The 20,332-nt window shown below is 44.9% G+C and overlaps 2 protein-coding genes across 10 annotated transcripts in view; one reads left to right on the top strand and one right to left on the bottom strand.

Moving 5' to 3' along the window:
* LOC119646653 (chondroitin sulfate N-acetylgalactosaminyltransferase 1) overlaps window positions 1–20,332 on the top strand; it is a 345,789-nt gene that overhangs the window by 285,978 nt on the left and 39,479 nt on the right. The gene's annotated exons all lie outside the window — the stretch shown is intronic.
* Window positions 1–20,332, bottom strand: part of LOC119646654 (synaptobrevin) — a 102,736-nt gene that overhangs the window by 81,911 nt on the left and 493 nt on the right. Inside the window, exon 1 of one of the 8 annotated variants that reach the window (XM_038047179.1) lies at window positions 19,879–20,034. The exons of 4 other annotated variants lie outside the window; for them this stretch is intronic. The gene's annotated coding sequence lies outside the window, so the exon portion shown is untranslated. Of the gene's footprint in view, window positions 1–19,085; window positions 19,638–19,878; window positions 20,035–20,332 lie in introns of those variants that run through there. 3 more of the 8 variants (XM_038047184.1, XM_038047178.1, XM_038047183.1) reach the window with 3 other exon arrangements.

The raw sequence follows: 20,332 nt of genomic DNA, 5'->3' as shown, positions 1-20,332 counted from the left end.
GTTGCAACTTTTCAACCTCCAGGGACTGGTTGAGATGAATTGGATGAAGAGCTTCCGCAGGTCAAGATCAAAGAGAGGACGGATGTTTGAATATGGAGGAATAAAACCCAGCAAAAGAGCGGAGGTAAGGAAGCTCGTACCTTTGGTTTGGCTTACCAGATACTATCCAGGCTGCGACGAGATGTTCTTCCGTTGGGCTTTTTCTATAAATCCTCGAAAGTGCACGGCGATCGAAGGGTGAAGAAAGACGAGCCACTTACAACCATTACTGTGAACACGTTTTGTGAAGGCATGACCATAGGGAAAAATAGGACGTGAGTTTCTATTCCACTATTTTTGAGGGAGAAAGAACCAAAATTAAAAAACTAGAGGAAAATAGAGCCTGTGTCCGAAAAAGAAATAGACAATGAAACTAATTTGGCTAATGGTGAAATGCCATCAAAACTCCAAAATTTACAGAATGTAGAAAAACACACTAGTAGGAAAAATATCGAATGAATTGCTTCTCGTCCATTCTGCTATGTCTGGAATGTGAAAATGAGATGAGGAATCAGCATTGGAAATGGCCCCGTTATTGAACCAAATTCTGCACACACATCCATTCCTTCTTCTCCACAATAAAGAGAAAATGAAGACGAAATCATGACGAAAACCACACCAATCTAGCCATCGCCCCTTGAAATTGAAAAGAAGAGACATTTTAGGGGACAGTCAGACACAATTTCACGCTACATACCCTATTTGCAACAACATTCTCCTCCCGACAAAGAAGAGAAGGCGTTTCTTCAACGCACCCATGATGACCTAAACACAAACAACAGGTTCAGCAATCACGCGTAAAAAGTGAAGAAAAAAAACGTCATTCACATAAAAGCAAGGAGAGGTATTTCCCAAAAGTTTGGACGGCACAACCTTCCAAACTCCAGCCGACAAGGCCCCTATTCCAAATACAATATTTTTCTCGCTCCCTTGTGAGAACTAAAGCCTCAAATACAACACAAACGAAGGTTGGGGCAAGATAATTCCCAGCGCCTGGACACATCTTCAGCAATATCGGAGGGGTGTCCCTTATGAAGAATGACCAGACTTTCATAGCCTGTCTGTCAGGAAAGATTAGCAAAAATCAACAGGGTGAGATGAGTATGAAACTTAGGAAGACTTGCTGCCTAGGAAACGGCGTATAACCCAAAGTTTGAAAAACGAAGTCAAATACACGTGAAACCAAGGTAGAAGCAAAAGCAAACTAGTGTATTTCTATCCGACATATTGAAACGAAATTGGGAGCTGGAAAAGGCTATTTTCCACAGGTTTAGCAAAGTAGCAAAGAGACGTGTAAGAATATCTATATCGATGGGGCGCTTCAGTATCACTGCACATACGTGCTGACGGACCCACACGATCAACTTCCTCAATTTTCATGAAGTTTTGCAATAGCTCCGCTCTCGTGGTTGATCTTGGTCGGCGCGAGTTCTAAAAGCCAATATTCACGCGGCTCGCAGTACTTCAATTACGCTATTCCGGCAACATTTGGATTGTGAGTGTGTATGTGTATGGTGGGGGAGAAGCTACAGATTCTGAGCACTCAGGCCGTGTTGGCCCATTGTACTGGCCATCCCCGTCTAACGGAATATTCCGGATTCGTTAACGCATCGCAGGATTTCCGTTAGTGGATGTGATGCTACCCGTCGCAATTGGAGAACATCGGCACCAAAGATCTGATGCCTTATGCGTCCATAAGCGGGGCATTCACATAGGAAATGCTCGGTGGATTCCGCTTCCTCATTACAGGAGGGACACGTATCATCTTGAATAATTCCTATTCTGAGCATATGCCCAGCTAGTGAATTATGGCCTGTCAGAATGCCACAATACACCTGCAAGTCCTCCTGCTTTTCGACAGGATAAACTTTGCGGTACGTATGTTCGGTTCTGGCAGGAAAAGTTTGGTGTGTCGAGCAGCATTTAGGCTCTGCCACCTGTCAACATTTGGGTTACCTACTGGCCAGCACTCACTTTCTAGACATACTTATTTTATTTAATTTGATAGTTGTACGCCATGCTTATCAACAGTCAATCTGAAGAGGCTTACTACTAAATATCTTTATGGTTTCCAAATAGATTATAGCGTCTATACGTCCCTGTTTCTCTATCAGTGTTTTGTTTGTTGTGCCTTTCTCAAATGTACAACTGGTACGGCACCTTATCCATCAATTATTTCTCACTTGATTTGCGTCTCAAGTTCGTTAGAGGAACTAGATCCTGACATTTCGCTTGACATAACCTAACAAACAACAGAATCAGACATAAAACACAAAATCCTTGTAGGTCCCTTTGATCAGAATCGTTACGTTTGATCATTCGAATGAAACCAGAAATCAATTTCGAAATATCAGCAAACGCAGACAACCCCATCTTCAAAATCAGCTCAGCATTCTGGGAAATTTTAGCGCAATTGCTCTCAATTCAATACTAATGATCTGATTAATTACCACAGAATCTGAGGAGCGTCCTGTTTTCATAACAAATCATCTCAGTTGAATAGCTTCTGAATCCTGAATCGCTCAATTTCACAAGATGCACACTGGCCTCAATACGCAACTACTCATATGTAATCGCCTTAAGTTTCATTCAAGGCAGATGCTTACTGGCTCCTTCAGAACAACCTATTTTCGTTGAATCAAGAACTCGAAACAAATAATTGGATCCACTTGAATCCATAAACTTTCGGTTTTCAAGTTCCAACCAATTGCTTCCCCATCATTTTTCGCCCTCGTTACCGTCAACAGCTATTCCACCGTCGTCTAGTGTGTCTGTGTACATTATCCTCTTAAGTGAATTACTTCCTTTTCAATTCCTTCTCAGAAGAAATGGTTGATTGATTCCATGCTTCAGAAACAATAACTCAATGAGCGAAAGGGAGGCGGGAGTGCGAAGAAAAGGTTAACGAGGGTGGATTTGAGGACTGCATACAATTTTCGAGCTTAGAAAGTTAAGACACATGAAAGATGGATACAGATATGTACATCGATGCATATGACAGGGCTCCATTCAGATTGCTGGAACGACTCCGTCTGAAATGGTACATGTTAAGTGAATTTCCATCTTTCCAATACGTAGCAATTTCGCTGTGTGAATAGAAATGTTGCGGAGTCTATTTGCGCACAGCATTGCGAGGAGTCAAGACGAGCGTAATTGATTTCGCAGAAAATCGAATTTTATTTCATTGTTTATTCATGCTTGCTCGGTTGATGGCTTTCTTGCTTTTATTATAAATTAAAATGCTCTCAAGGGGGGAATAACTCTGAAGCTCGCACTTTGCGGTTGACGCGTAGATTGCCTGCCTTGCAGCTGCTTATCATGGAATTAACGATAGCAAATAATTTGAAAGTGAGATAAAAGCCAGGTGCGCCTTTACCTGCAATTCAATCTTTATTTTCCACATTTAATCGAAACAAGTGAATGGAATAACTGATGAGTCCTAAATTCCCTCCAAATCAAGGGAACAAGTTCTGATAAATGACAGAATGCTTTGTTCCACTTCTGCATACTAAATATCTCGGGTAACGTGCGATTTCCCGATTTACGATAAAAGACGTGAAGTTTTCCCATCACCTGATACAATCGATGGGGCGAAACACGAGAGACAGATAACTATTTCTCCAACATTCTGATTCTGATATGCACAGCCCCTCCATTAACAACGTTGACTCCCATAAAAAATTAAAACCAGGAACGATATGACTTTATAGTTAATTGAAAGCAAACAACGGAGCGAAGAGGAAATCAGTTTCTATTCCAAGTTGTTGCATAATTGAATGCTTGCAAATATTTTCAAGATGCAAATCATGAATTCATTCGTGATGAAGTTGTTGACGAGCAGAAGAGAAGAGAGATCGGTTGGCTTCATTTGCTGACAACGTTAATTAGAAACAAGACAAACAACCGCTTGCTGGAAACGTTCGACTCCGGAGATGACTACTAATTGGAAGATGACCCAAGTTTGTTCTTGCCACTGTGGTGGTACGACATCTCAGAGATAATTGTGCCGTGACGAATGGTATCTAATGTGTAAAGATAGGAATATGAGTGTTAGGAAAACAATTTAACATTGATGAAGTGTGTAATACCAAGAAATCCCGGATAGGAATGGTGACTATGGATGTTAACGACAGATGATGAAGTTCAGATACGTACAACTTTCGAGTATGTTTTTCATTTCACGATACATCGAAAAAGGATTATGAAGAAAAAGACTTTCACCAATTACAACCTTCAACAATTCGACTAACTTTCTAGCCAACTAAAATCTTGCTGGGTAGGCATAGTCCCACGGTCCTCTTCGAAGGCGGATTGATTTCATCATCATCATCAACGGCGCAACAACCGGTATCCGGTCTAGGTGTGCCTTAATAAGGAACTCCAGACATCCCGACTTTGCGCCGAGGTTCACCAATTCGATATCCGCAAAAGCTGTCTGGCGTCCTAACCTACGCCATCGCTCCATCTTAGGCAGGGTCTGCCTCGTCTTCTTTTTCTACCATAGATATTGCCCTTATAGACTATCCGGGTGGGATCATCCTCATCCATACGGATTAAGTGACCGCCCACCGTAACCTATTGAGCCGTATTTTACCCACAACCGGACGGTCATGGTATCGCTCATAGATTTCGTCATTGTGTAGGCTACGGAATCGTCCATCCTCATGTAGGGGGCGAAAAATTCTTCGGAGGATTCTTCTCTCCAACGCGGCCAAGAGTTCACAATTTTTCTTGCTAAGAACCCAAGTTTCCGAGGAATACATGAGGACTGGCAAGATCATAGTCTTGTACAGTAAGAGCTTTGAACCTATGGTGAGACGTTTCGAGTAGAACAGTCTTTGTAAGCTGAAATAGGCTCTGTTGGCTGACAACAACCGTGCGCGGATTTCATCATCGTACCTCTTATCGGTTGTGATTTTCGACCGTAGATAGGAGAAATTGTCAACGGTCTCAAAGTTGTATTCCCCTATCCTTATTCTTCTTCGTATTTGACCAGTGCGGTTTGATGTTGTTGGTTGATTCGTCTTCGGTGCTGACGTTGCCACCATATATCTTATTTTGCCTGCATTGATGTGCAGCCCAAGATCTCGCGCCCATTACCGCCTGCTCGATCTGGATGAAGGCAGTTTGTACGTCTCGAGTGGTTCTTCCCATGATGTCGATATCGTCAGCATAGGCCAGTAGTTGGGTGGACTTGAAAAGGATCGTACCTCTTGCATTTACCTCAGCATCACGGATCACTTTCTCGAGGGCCAGGTTAAAGAGGACGCATGATAGGGCATCCCCTTGTCGTAGACCGTTGTTGATGTCGAATGGTCTTCAGAGTGATCCTGCTGCTTTTATCTGGCCTCGCACATTGATCAGGGTCAGCCTAGTCAGTTTTATTAATTTCGTCGGGATACCGAATTCTCTCATGGCCGTTTACAGTTTTACCCTGGCTATGCTATCATAGGCGGCTTTAAAGTCGATGAACAGATGGTGCAACTGTTGTCAATATTCCGCTTGCCGCAGAGAGAAAATCTGATCTGTTGCTGATTTGCCTGGAGTGAAGCCTCTTTTGTATGGGCCAATGATGTTCTGGGCGTATGGGGCTATCCGGCCTAGCAAGATAGCGGAAAATATCTTATAGATGGTACTCAGCAACGTGATACCTCTATAATTGCTGCACTGTGTGATATCTCCCTTTTTATGTATGAGAAGAAGCTCTGCCAGCGATATGAATGCAACCACAATCACCATCAAACTCCCACAAGGAGACCAACAACCAAACCAGGAACACATCTTTCAGGAATTCTCCTGGAGCATATGCGCTTAGAGAGTGACATCGATTCTCAAAGTACCAGATAACCTCCGGTGAAGCTTCAAATCAGTCTCTTGCAGACTCAGGGCTGATCGTCCGACTTAACTGGAATCAGTCCGATACGGAAAGCCGCAACCAAGGCTCTCCACCATCCTCATAACGTTCTGCGTATTATAGAACACACATCACAGAATAACAGAATAACATGTCAGCGGTCTACCTACATGACATAGGTGGAATCCGTTCGACACTTAAGAACGCATAGTAACACAGCCACTTGCGAGCAATTTCCTCCCCTGCATCGTCTTCACAAGCTCACTCAACAATATATACAGGCTGTTATATATTTTTTTTCCTTTTTCTTTGTAAACGGAGGTGTAAAAATCTTAGAAAGGCACGTCCTCTTCAACTCAGCCGCGAAAACGTCGGAGCTAGAGCGAGCGCGTGTGAGGCTCACACCGGCTAAAAACCACCCCCGGACTCTGTAGCCCCGGCCCGGCGGAATCACCATTTATTATTTCGCTGGATGAATTTTGCTTTCTTCCCTTTTTCTTAAAATAGCACGTTCTAGATTTTTACGAAAGCGGAGTTCTCCTTTGCGCTCGACATCTCCGCAATTATTTTCTACGGGCTCATGTTCCTTTCCAGCGCTTGGTTCAGATTCCTTCCCTCAATTCCGAAGTTTGGGCAGTGAAACATGTTGTGATTCTCCGCTGTGAAGCAATCTCCCATGTTTCGGCCCGCCAACATTCGGCAATATTATCGAAGGTGCTGCGATGGAGCTAACTACATTTTGAGGCACCCGTATATTCACCGACTACCAATTTCACAAAGCTCTTCTTTCAACGGTTCGTTATAAGGACCGCTTTCGTTTTCTCATCCGCCAAGGTCAGCCTGGCTGTTTCTAGCCAGAATTTAACTGCTCCCACTATCTTCGTTGCACATCCACAGCCTCTATATGGTTTGCTGTAAGAACTACGGCCAGGTCAATTGCAAAGCCGACAATTGTACTCGCTTCTGAGATGAGAAGAACAGCAACTGCCAGAACAAAGCACATTTTTTTGCCAGATTCACCACTACGCTGCTTTAAACGATAGGTAATAGTCGGTTGTAGATAAATCTCTCCATCATCTTCCCCACTGTATCCAACAGACAAATCGGGCGATATGATTCTGGAACTGCAGGTGGCTTATTGAGTTTGGGAAATAACACCAACTTTTGCTTTTGCTGCTGAGTAGGGAATATTTCTGCTTCTAGGCAGCGCCTCGAAAACGTCGATCGGGCGTATTGGCAACTTCAAAGCTCCCTTAAGGATGCCATCCAAAACTGGAACCTGCCATATATTTCCCGTCCCCATTTGCTGATGTTGGTGGTGAGGAAACAGAGTCGCAACAATCTTTTTCAGAAGGCGCAGGCACGCAACCTGCTAATCTTCGCACCCTTTTCATTACCACCCTGTAGTCCCCATCCCAAGGGTTTATATCGACATGGTGGAACCACTGTTCGGAGAAGTTCATTTTGCTCCCCCGAATGGTTTTTTTATGCGGATACGCAGTTGTCTGTGTCTATCTTCTTCATTCTCGCCAGAGGGCTTTTTCTTAAGCCTCTGATAAAGCTTCCTTGCCCAAAAACATGCGACTCGCAAAACTGGGGTTTTGTTGTTCCACTAGTAGTTGGGTTGCCTATTGGGTGCAGGCGCCTCCTTACGTCATCCGTTGGGTTATTTAGGCGATTTTTTCTCTGGCCGTACCATCCGGGGTTATATCGGGCTTGAACGCCGCAGAAAAAGTGTTCTCCTCAAAAGCTTTCATCATCCATCCAGGCTACTCACCCGGTATTTTGCGAGAGCCTCTTTTTCAAGCTCGATTCACCCATGTTTTCCAAGATTGCCTGGTGGTCACTGTGAGTATAGTCCTTATGGACATACGAAGCAATTCTACTAGCTAAAGCGGCGCTCTTGTATGTCAGATCAACTATACACCACAGCCCGCCAATCATGAGTATCTCCGCGAATGCTTCGGGGAGAATACGTCCTCCCACATTCGTTGTCTGGCTGGCTCATTCAAGAACCATGACATTAAAATCCCCCACTATGAGTTTTGATCAACATCTAATCCAGAACCAACGCGCTCACCAGCGCTGGGGGGAGCAAAGCAGCTACACGTGTGAATTACTTTCACTTTTGCTCTGATAAATCCATCCGCATGCTCCATTTTTTCGTGAAAGGTTTGTTCTCCGCAAAACCATAGGGCTGCTTGGCCCGTTTTGTATTTGGTTGATTTGTATGAAACTCATCTGCTATTTGTGTTGTTCAGCGCCCCTGCTGCTACCTCCAATGTGCCGATGGTCATTTTGCACAGTAAGTGATTTGAATCAGCTCCACAATGCTTACTAATATGGCCTTTCGCTACGCATATCATACATGCACATGTTTTCACAATTTGACCGAAGCCAAGACATTTAAAGCACCGCTTCAATGTCACATGCTCCCTAAGCCAAGACATAACCCAGAAATTTTTGTTTAAGTGCGCGTAGACTAGATGTCAGACCAGACCAAATGAAGAGCAACTTATTCCCACGTTTTTGATCCACGGACTGTTCTTTTTGGACTTAACCAACCACCCAACCCAAGTATCAAAAATTAAAAGGCGAATTTACGTTCGCACCCACGTTGTGTTTTGCGAATTATAAAAGCGAGCGCATAACACCTGCGAACCGCTTCGGTCACGTAGCTCAGGGCAGAGGTGAGGGAGCGTCTGATGAGTTGCCTGTGCCCTGGTACGAAACCGCAATGCGTCTTCCACGCTTATATTTTCTACATAACCCAGCCTATTTTTCCTGCCACGGCTGTCAACAGTTTGAGTGCGGCCTCGGCTGGTAGATTGATGATAGTATGTTATGTTCCACTTTAAGCTATCCTTCGGGTTTTCACCACTGAATCTTGTAGTCCAATAAGATCGAACTCTTTCTCCAAATGAACCTCCTCCTTCTTGGTGATCTTACCTATATTCTTGCAGATTATAGTGATCGCTGGGTTGCTCGCTATGTTGGCTTCCACTCCCAAGAGTTTTGGGCGCGGTTACTTCCTTGAGCTCCAACATAAGGTCTCCCTTCTGGAACCGTCTAATATGACTAACATTATTTCCCAAATAAGCGAGTTTGGGGTCTGCTTTCAACCTTCTGAGAACGTTAGCATATGACCCTTCACCACGTTTGGAAATAATAATAACCCCGGTCTCGTCATCCTTCGACCTTCCCTTTTCCGAGGTGCTACCTTCCTCCAGGCTTCCATATCATCCTTGGGAGATCCATTTCCTTTTGCCAGAATTTCGCCGTTTTACAAAGAATCCAAATTCCAGTTTAGAAGTGCTTCCATCTCCAGCCGCTGGACCATAATCCTCTCTCTAGGAGCTTGCCAAAGACCCGCTTGCGAAGATACTCAAAAAGATGAAAGCTGACCGATGTAAAAAATCTGAGCGGAAATGTAAATAGAATCCAAAGGAGTCGGAGAAGGGATCTTATGTTTGAACTGCCAAGATCCGCATTCAGCGTGGGAAAAACTGATGACTATCGTGTCCAAGTTAAAAACTCCCTTGAGGAGAGTGCCGCAATGCGATGAAGTGATATCTAAAGGTGAAATCTACACTGCCATGAAAGAACAGTTCAAGTTGGAGGAGCTTGAAGTCCAAAGGTGATTGCCGACGACTTCCACGGTTGGCGCCTCGAATGGGGCGCAGTATATTAGAAGCTTTGACAGCCGTGGACTGGAGCTACGTATATCCTACAGCGTCAGCGAGGTCTAAATCCACAACGATCACCAGGAAGTCTTTTTGAACTATGCAGCGAACTACATGGCAAAAAGCCAACTTGCCCAAAACAGAAAAATGTGTCAACCTCACCTCATCCTTGTATAAATAAACTTTCATAGGGGTGTGGCTAGACCAACCTAATAAAGCAACCGCCTCTACGGAAAGAATTCCCCGCGTCACACAATGCATCGTCAAAGTATGTAGGTGGTGCACATTCCTCAGTAGAACACCCAACTACCAGTGGAATAGTGATCAGGCCATTCACGGCGGCAATTGGATATGCTTTAAGCAGCACTGCTTGGAGGCGGATGTAAACCCGTAGGGGAGCGCTTATAAAATCATAATGAGACGTTTCAAAGGTCGTTCATCTCCGCAAATTACGTGCACTACCCTCTTGTTGAATCCACCTGGGAATTATTCCTCCAGTAAAAGAGGAAGTGTCAGTGTCAGCTGTAGGGATACTGTGTGATGGTGATCCTGAATGTGAAAAATGTATTCAATTCAACCAATTGGAACCTAATACAGAAATCGATCGCAAAGATTTGTATTCCCGATTATCTCGCTGCTATTGTCGATAGCTACTCGACGAAAGCTCTGATATAACACCGATGACGGATCCCATGAATACATTTTCTCCGCGGATGTCCTAACACACAGAGCTCCATACTGGGTTCAATACTATGGAATTTCATATATAATGATGTATTTAATCTTCCAGTTCCGGGAAAGGCCACAGTAATGAATTACGCCGATGACCTAGCACTGACTATATTCATGCGAAGCAATCACCGCTGGTAAAGCTTGGTTAGAGAGTTCGGGACAGACACTTGCAGATGAAACTGTCCTCTTCACCAAGCGCTGTCAAAGAAATTAAGTCCGCATTGAAATTAGGGATCATATAATAATTACCAAGCCAACCAGGCAACACTAATAATAATAATAATGTTATAAGTAACAGTATGCTTGCAGTACGCTGCCAATACAGCTCTGGCAGGGATGATGCCGAACATAGGAGAACCACGTTATACTTCTAGCCACGAATTAGGGGAAAAAGATTGCAGCTCTCATTTAACGCTCATACACTCAGTGCAACCTACAGGATAGCCCTAAGATTATGCTTTGTCTTCAGGACTGTCTCAGATGATGCAGCGTTCGTAATTGCGAGAAAGATGTCGATTCTTGGCAAATGATCAGATCAATCTATCCTTTAACGACAACGAAGAATGCCGAAAGGGATAGCTGTACAAGCAAGGTTAGAGCGATGGGAACGCTCCGAAAAAAGTGAGTGGATCCCTGCCATCAAGGAATGGTTAAAGAGACGGCATGGCTTAATTAATTATAATCTCACCCAGTTTCACACGGGGCATGGAGAACATGGGCAGTACATCTACAGGTTTACATTGGACACCTCACCTGATTGCTCAGATTGCGATGGAGTTCCGGAGGCCCCACAAAACCTATTCTCCCACTGTGCAAGACTCATTGAAAGACAGAGGGACTTAGAGGAAACTCCAGGAGAGTTGCTGTTCCCAGAAAGTTTGGTGCGGAAAATGCTGGCATGGCAAGAAGGTTGGGATCGATGGACAGAAAACTACAAAAGAATAGAGGAAACCAGGAAAGCGCCGTTACGGACGCCGCGTATAAAACAAAGGATTCCAAAGTGAGCTAAATCCACTCCACTATGTAATATCCTATGGCGATTCCACGCGGCAGGGGGAATCAGAGGTGGTTTTAATGGTAAAAATTCTACACATTGGCGTGTCCAGGCCAGTCTCTTTTGACTTCCATCTTCTCAAAAAAGGACAAACATCACATCGACTTTAAAAACGTACGAATAAATATCATTTGTGCAGTCAATCTTCCCGCTACGTCACGCCGTAGCGCATGTAGATCCAGGGCGGAAATCAACCTGCTCTCTCTCAATGAAACTTTTGAGGTCGTCTTTGATGCGTTCCGGGATTATTTTCACTATTATCTTTGCGACGGCGAGGAGGATGCAAACACGACACGAATTACCGCACTCAAGACGAGTCAACAAGGAAAACCAATTCCAACGCATAGATTTTTTGAGATGCGATATCATAGGAAGCTTAATTTTACTAAGAGAAAAGATGATGCCATAATCTGTACTTGGATTCACTGATTTTCCCGATAGTCTTGTAACTGGGAAGGTGCTATGTCTTGATGAAGAATGATTTTTTTCTTCTGCGTACGGGGTCTTTTATCACGAATTCTTACGCCCAACTGATGCAAAAAGTTACAGTTGCCATAATCTGAGTTTGTTATTTTAGCAGGGTATCCATCTCTTTACACTCCAAAAAGCTGATACTAACGCCTTCTTTTGTACATTTCTGGACCACAACTCGTCTTGGAGTCGAAGTACCTAGCTCACCAGTCCTCATCCATTTTTTCCTTTCTTAAACACTACAAATTTTGCTGAGAGTCTTATTCAAATATGTTTTGGCTCAATTGTTAGCGAATGGGGGACCCACTGTGCACGCAACTCTCTGAAACCGAAATTTCAACCAAAATATTGCTTAGACTGCATAGTGAGGCGCTTCTAATAAGTGTTTCTTAGCCAACCGACGAACTTTCAAAACTATTATAAATCCCGGATTTTTTATGCTGGTACACTTCTGGGACGACTTTTCTTCCTTGTACTATTTCTAACTTTGTACTCATCATCCAGGCTTATGGGGCAGTGCAGGAACGGGACAAACAATCTGGACGACACGCTCAAAGTCACCCTCTTCTGGGTCCATGATCATAGGAACATGAGCGAGCCGAAAGACTGGCCAGGCCATCTCCGACTCGTAAGTGCATTCGGCGTCCCACTGGCGACTGTGGAGACAGAAACTGACTTCAGTTGGCGGAGAGTCACCAGCTCCGCTAAGTATAAAAGGATTCAGTCTTCTTATAGCCAAACCCCATCGCAAGAGCTCTCGGGCCAAACGCGTGCAAATATACCAATGGCTTGAGAGGTCTAGATGAAGCCTCACACGTGTTCACCAAACAGTAGTATTATCTTTAGAGAAATTAATCAAACGATAAAACATTGAACCTGGTGGAATGTAGCAGTGTCTAGAACGGTTCCCTAAAAAAATAAAATAGCAGCGATCTGAAAAATTTCTTGAGAGAACAGAGATTTTAAATCCTCTCAATTGCTTTTATGGCTAAGTGAACATTGGTTTGACCAAGGAAGCCGATTAGTTTGAGCTCTTCGGGAGGCAATTATTAAACTGCTTATACGTGAATATACCAGCAAACAGTAAGTCATCTTGTTTTCAAATAAAGTAAAAATGCCCCCAAAATAAAACATTTTTGATCAGAAAGCAAATTAATGCAAACGCAATTCAAGACCTGGCGTGAGGATGAAAGAATCAAACTCTGCCTTTACAAGCTCCAGCCCCAAATTCGATAACAGGGACTTCCCCGTTCATTCGGGATAAGCAAGACAATAAGCCCCTCTTTTCCCAAGTCTGGGCCCGGGAAAATTGAGATTCAGGTGACCCACAACTCGCCGAATAAAAACGAAAACGATTCTCTGATATTTTCTATTGAAAATCAAGACAATGACACCATTCATACCCAAAATAAATACATTAGAGCCCTTATCTCTATTACATTCGAAATTTTCTTCTCTCCGTCGTGGGCGCCTCAGGCGAAATATCGATTTTCCCTAGCCAAAAGCACACACAAACACGACAGAGAAGCCACCAAACGAATTAACGGATCGACGGACAAAAGCGAAGCTGTCTGTCTTCTCAGAACCTTTTCAAGGAATAGAATGTATAAATAATTAAGTTATGCTAATTTATTCAGAACAAGGGCAACCGAAAATGATTGTTTAGCTTCAGAAACGTAACTATCACGCTGAATGCGTGCTAGGTGTATCCTCAAAAGGGACTTGTTTGAAAGCAAAACTAGCAGCGCCTCGTTGTTTGTAAGTAAACAGGTATTTGTTAGTCCTCGAAGGCGACTTCATTTCCAGCGCTTGAGGTGCTTAAGTGTTCCCTCGAAATGTGCCAGGCAACAACGGTTGCGCTAAATATGGTACAAGCCATACAATTGGAAAGGAGCTTGTCGAAGAGCTGCAAGACGATTAGTTTGTATTCTCGTTTCCAGTTAATTAACTTGTATTTTGAAGCCCATTGTGTTGACATGGAATGAAGGCAGACATTACCATCTATAGCGGAACATTAGCATAAACGAAGATTTCTGATTGTATGAAAATATCCCAGATAAACTGTTAGCATCAGGACCATTGTTAACTTTCAAAATATACTCCCTTTCATGAAAAGTCCTTCTAATTCTGATCAAATGAACTAGCTTGAACTAAGCTGACTTTGTAACAATAGCACGAAATGTAGGAGGATGAAACCACATCGCAATGAGGATATTAGGGAAGAAGTACAAAATACAAATATAACGTCATCAGGTACATCATATGGCTTAGTGTCGAATAGGGGTTTTGTCGAGAGAACCCACGGGGAGGCCGCTCAGCTGCGGTCGACTGACGGACGACCAATCGAACATGGCGCTCTCGCTTCCTTCCAGTGCCGCCTGCTTCCTGGGCTTGCCACCGACGTCCAGACTGAACGTGTGCTCTCCACGTTCGAATAGCAGATAGGGGCCCTCGTATGAAGTCTGTAGCGGCCTCCGGAGGACATCAGTCCTCATCAGAACGTGGGTACAAACTTCAATTTCCCCAGGGATGTGGACGCTCGGCTGCGTGTGACGAGATGGCGAAGGTGGCTTTAATTCAGGCACAGACTCTCGTAGTAGGCCCAACAATCCATTCTCCCCAAGGACGTCTCTTTTGTCGAGGATCGGGTCGCCAAAGGTTCGAAGCTTCTCCCCGTAGACCAACTCAACAGGTCTGACAGCAAACTCTTCGCGAACAGCTGCACAGAGGCCAAGCAGAACGAGAGGCACGGATGGATGACTCGTCACGGGCCATAATGGCTGCCTTTAGCGTCCGGCGCCAACGTTCTACCATCCCATTGAACTGCGGATGGTATGCAGTTGTCCGCTGATATTTGAACCCCAGGTTTCCGAGCTCCCAGAAGAGAGTAGCTTCAAATTGCATTCCCTGGTCTGTGATGATGACGGCGGGAACACCACAGCGCGAAATCCACATGACTGTGCTGTTATGTCCTTCAGAGATATTGCCTAACCAATTCGTTGTCTGAATGACAGAATGCGCAAGATCGTGTACTGGTCCCTTTTCAAAAATCTAGCAGTAGATAGAGAAATGTGAGCGGAAGATAGAGAACTCCTTGAACTTGTATTTGGAATCCTATTACATACTCTGAAGAACTGCGTCATCCTTCTGGACACAGCGATTGCCAAAAAATTAACTGCGGCTGAGATGTTGATCTCGGAGATCTGGGACAAAGCGGCAGCCGGACACATGCTGAATGTACGATGTGAATTGGCTCATGTAGACTAAGTGCCGAAGTTGGCTTTTGCCGTAAGGCAACAGTCGGAGGCTAATGGTCCGTGAACAAGGTGAACGGCCTACCTTCAAGGGAATATCGGAAGTGTTTCGTACTCAGATACGCGGCTAACAGTTTACGATCATAGGCGTCGTAATTTCGTTGAGCGGGATTCAACTGTTTTGATAAGAATTCCAACGGTTACCAGCTTTGATTCACCCTTTGATGAAGAGCAGCACCTACTGCTGTCTCTGAGGCATCGACGAGCGCGATTAAAGGTGCATCTTATTGAGTTGCCAAATGAGTAGAATCTACCAACTACTGCTTGGTGGTTTCAAATGCTTTGACGGTTCCTGGAGACCACACAACCACTTGCAAATCCTTGGTTTTAGGGCCAAATAGAAAGGCGTTAAGAAATGCCTGGTAGTGAGTGGCTTTGGGCAGCAAACGACGGTAGAAGTTCATCATGCCGAAGAGCTTTCTAAGGTCTTTGACCGTCTTTGGCATTGAATAACTCGCGATCGCTTGCGCCTTGTCTGGGTAGGATTGAATAGTGTCAGGAGTGATGGAATGGCCAAGAAATTTCACCAGCAGTTGGAGAAATTTGCATTTACTAACGTTGAGAATTAGGCCTTTTTCATGGAGGCGTTAAAAAATGTACTCGAGATGTTCAAACTGGGTGGACGAATTTTTGGAAGATTTGCGACACATTGTACAAGCCAATAGTCTTTCGCGTGACCTCGAATAGTTGAAAAGGTATACAAACTGCTATCTTTGGAATTTCTTCGGGAACTACAGAGATTTTATGGTAGACCTTGGGAAGATCTAAGATCGACAAAACACAACAGTTTGCCAAATATTGCAGTCTTAGATGAATGGAATGAAGTACTGGTCTGACATCGTCTGAGCATTCAGGCGTCTATAATCACAAGGTCGCCATTGTGGTTGGGGACCAAATGGAGTGGCGAACCAATAGTGTCGATGTGATGCTGGACATGATGCTTAACTCGTTGAAAAAGACTACATTTGATATTAATGTTGCGATATTTTCGGAGAAGTGGGCAAATGCGTTGATCGACAACATCCTCAAAGAGTGTTGTTTTTAGAACTGAAATTTTCCCAAACGACCAAAGAAATTGTGGGGTCTTTTAATATCCTATGCTGCAGCCATTGTGCGCCTAATGTGGGACACTGATGTCATCCAAAATGAAGTGCCACGAAAAGTTCCAAATCAAGCCAAGTCTCACGTCTACTTGCATGTAACCGTAAGTTGAAATGGGCTTGAAGTTTGCTGCCGCTAATTTTAGTTGCTGGGAAAATAGTTTGTTGGGTCTCCAGACGGGGAGGACCCAGACTTTCGCCTATGTCTACCAGATAATTGCGCTCACCAAGGGGGTCATATACTGTAAGGCGACGTGTTGCTGTCCTTCGGATAGAGATCGCCGCGACCGCACCCCCCCCCCCCCCTTGAACTCAATTTTTTAAAGTCGCGTTAAAATTCCAAGGGTTGTACATTTCGTTCACAAACCTGTGATAATACCAGCACATGCCGGGTGGTAAGCGTCAGTTTTGACATACGGGGATGTGCAAGGAAATTAAAAGGAATGGCGGTCGGGGAGGTTCAAAAGGAAGAAATCGAGAATGTGGCCCAACGAGTTTTTGGTGGTATTGAAATTCAAGGCAGAGCAAGTGTTCATAAAGTAAGCAAGTGGAAGGGAAGAATGGGAGAGGTTGTTGGAAGGAATTGGAAGGCTAGGATGAGCATGGAGAGGTTAAAATCTCGAATGTTTCGGAGATACAGATGGTATGGTGTTGCTGAGCCAACGCGGATAAAATGAAGGCCCCCAGTTTGTTTCTTAAACCCCTAACGTTCTGATAAAACAGACGGAGAATAAACATGGATCCAGTTATATAGCTTGCCGTAATTTACCCGCAAATTGAGGCGCTTGTATGGCTTGATAATACACCTTCAGGCCAGAAAGAAGGGTTGCGGAGGACTTCAACTTCGTGTGGATAAGTCACCTTGAAAGATGCAATCACCCAGTCGGTGTTGTTGTCTTTTGTCAGTTCAACGCAGGACAGAAGAGAAAGTAAACCAACTTTGCTCTTTATATACTCCAGAATATCGTCCGTAGAAGTTTCGAACGCTAGCCTGGAGATAAAGAGCTGTTTAGGTGGGGACGCCACCTGTACCTTGGGACCGCTGGTGTGGGTGGAGTGCCAGGATATATGGCAGCGGCGGGAGGTAGAGCTTCGTTGACGACAGGAACGATGTCAAAAAGGGGGCGGCTGTGTTCCGATTCGTGACTTGCTGAGGAGGCTGCGGTCGTAGGCGCGAGACAGAATCGGGGGCTCGGCGGACCGTAACTCGACGCATAGGAGCCGCTGGAACAGGGGTGTAGAGCCAGTGGAAGCAACCTAATGTAGGAAGGCAGTGCAGACGAAATGAACTCAGACTGCGAAGCCAGGTGCATCGACTCCTGAGATGATGTTGAGGCTACACTGTTAGGCACAGTAAGAAGCACCTTTTCGGAAGTCAAAGTATCGTCGAACGAACTCCTGACCCGCCGGGAACACGTAAATAACGACGACTCGGTAGATACTACCAAAAACGAAGAACTTGGTCGACGCACAGGCGTGACACCAATACGCAATGTGATTGCAAGGCGAAAGTGGAAGTGGATAAGTCACACATTAGAGAGTGGCGACAATTGCTACGCCAGGCAGTGGAATCCACTCTCCCAAGATGGCCGACAGGGGGTCGCCCTAGAGGCAAATGAGCGCAGAACAGTAGAGAAGGAGCACAGGCGGCTTCGGAAGTCGTGGGGAAGCTGGAGCTCATTTCAGATAATCGCAAACTTTGCCGAGTAGATGCGGTTAACGCGCTCTACCCCACCAACAGATATGGCAACCATATCTATATAACTTCCTCTTTATTGAGAAGTACTACAGTATGCGATTCGCAATCAATTATATCAATTAATGTCTCATTCATATTCTCTACAACCAACTTCAAAACTAACATTTATTTCGCAAAGTCCTTAGAGACCGCTTACATGGTTTTTATAGCCCCCATCCCCCACTAAAATTTCATGTCAATGGGTACAGCCGTTTCAGAATAGATTGCGTGTAACAGAAGACAGGAAACTCTAGAATTTACTTTAGGGGTGGGAGGTGATGGTACCTAGCGATAGTAAAGGACAATTTTTTATCCAAAAAAATCGTGTATCATCCAAATAAGCTTATCAAATTGATACAACTTATTGTGTTTTTTAATTAATTCATCGAATTCTTCGATATATTAACGATTCTGACGTAGACGCTTTACAATAAATCTGTCGTCGAAAGACACACCACGAAGGGCAACTACCCACGCCCCAGTTGCCAGTTTTTAGTTCATACGTAAAGCAAAACGCCTCAATCACGAAGAATCTATTTTAGTGTCTAACGCAATGCATCCAAAAATAGAACCAATTCGACCCTCTTGTGTGGATGTCCTTGGTGCAAGTACGTTACAGTTTGGACTGCACACGCCCGGCAACTGCGAGGATTGAGCAAGAAGCTCCGTTTCACATGGACTTCAAGTGTGTGAATTTCTTACTGAAGGGCCGGATTCTTCCCTCTGTTTCCATCTCTCCTGAATCTCCTCAATGCGGATCTGTTCAAATTTTGATTTCAATTTCCAAATGACGAACAATTTGAAAACAATGGAAACCTTAATTTCCAGCACAAATTGAGATCTGAGCAACATCATCCAATCAACGACGAAATTTAATATTAAACAATGCAAGGAAGCCCATTCGCAACACGAGTTGGAGTGAAAATAGGTCGATAACCATCTTCCGCGGTCGATGTGGCGGTTCGAGTGCTAATGAGCGCCGATAAGACTCCGTCCCTGAGCCAGTCAACCGGTGGAGATGGAGAAGGCGATAAAAGCGACAACATGCTAACACCAGCAGATGGCAAATGTAAACAGTTGTGGGAAAGGCACCTATTTACCTTACGTATGTCCCGACTCGCCCCCTAATAGGCACCTGCTCCACGGAGCCAACAATGGCGTGTGCTTGCCGAAGAGTAATCAGAACAGTTGAAATGTCCTTCCGTTCTCTCCTCAGGCGCTGAAATAACGACGGCAACAGGAGTCTCGACGCTCACAAGCGGTTTCGCTGCAACCTGTTGCTCAGCTTGAGCACTTGCGACTTTACAAGGAAAATGAGTTTCGCAACGACAAAAAGTCCTTTTGCCTGAAAGGTGTCGAGTGAGATGGGATCGGAAGTTCGTATTCTTCTGAAGCTGAATCTCGTCAGCCGCTTACGCTTTCTGATGATTCTCTAGCGCCGGAAAGAATGGCTCGAAGGCACCGTGCAACGCTTAATAATGATTTCGGAATGCGAGTTGTCAGTGATTCACCGCGGAGTCGAACTGAACCGAAACTTATGGAACGAACAGCTGTTTTTTGGCGAACTAGTGATTAGGCTGGCGATAACACAAGTCGTGAACAATTACACGCAATACGCGGCCGGTGGGGCGGCTGAAATGAAGACCGCAGATAAGAGCGCGAGCGGTGAGTTGCACGACGCGATGTTCAGCTCCAATTCACCGCGGTGGAAACGAAAACACTTGCGAAGAGATAACGGCTATGCGTCGAGGTTGTATGAATACGCGCTGGGTCAAAAGTCCGGAATGCAACGCAGCTTCTTATTGGGATTCGGGGTCACAGCTGACGTGAATCGTCCTTTTAAGGAAGTGCACCTTTCCCGCTGTTGTAAGGAGCAGGGTAACAACCACTTACAGTATGACCTCCTCGCTCTGTGCAGCTTAGACCATGTCACAACGCATCGAGCGGCAGAAAACCAAGCAAACAACACAACCAGAACCGTGAGTTCGTCTCGGCGAGTACGTATCCACCTCACAGAGGAAAAATCGCGGTACGCACTTCCCAATTTACTTTATATCCTGTCACGAGGGAGCGGAAACGAAAACTAATGATACTCGACGACTGGAAGCAGCAGCGGTTAGGCATCACAGAATTATCGTGTATGGCCAGCGACTTGGGGTTGTTTACCGAGGGGGAGCGTGGAGCCAGTGTGGAGGACGCTGTGTGGCACGAGTGTGGGGCCAGACGACGCCTGGTGGACAGGAGCCGCCCACCGCCCCCGCAGGGCGTTCTGCTCGCCAGCTGCCGGGAGCTAAGGACAATATGATCGATAGCAGGCCAAGTAGCGCTAGGCAGGCATCGGAGGATG

The sequence above is a fragment of the Hermetia illucens genome, chromosome 1 (genome assembly GCF_905115235.1).
Source record: "Hermetia illucens chromosome 1, iHerIll2.2.curated.20191125, whole genome shotgun sequence".
Lineage (NCBI taxonomy): Eukaryota > Metazoa > Arthropoda > Insecta > Diptera > Stratiomyidae > Hermetia > Hermetia illucens.
This window is presented reverse-complemented; position numbering and strand designations above follow the sequence as displayed.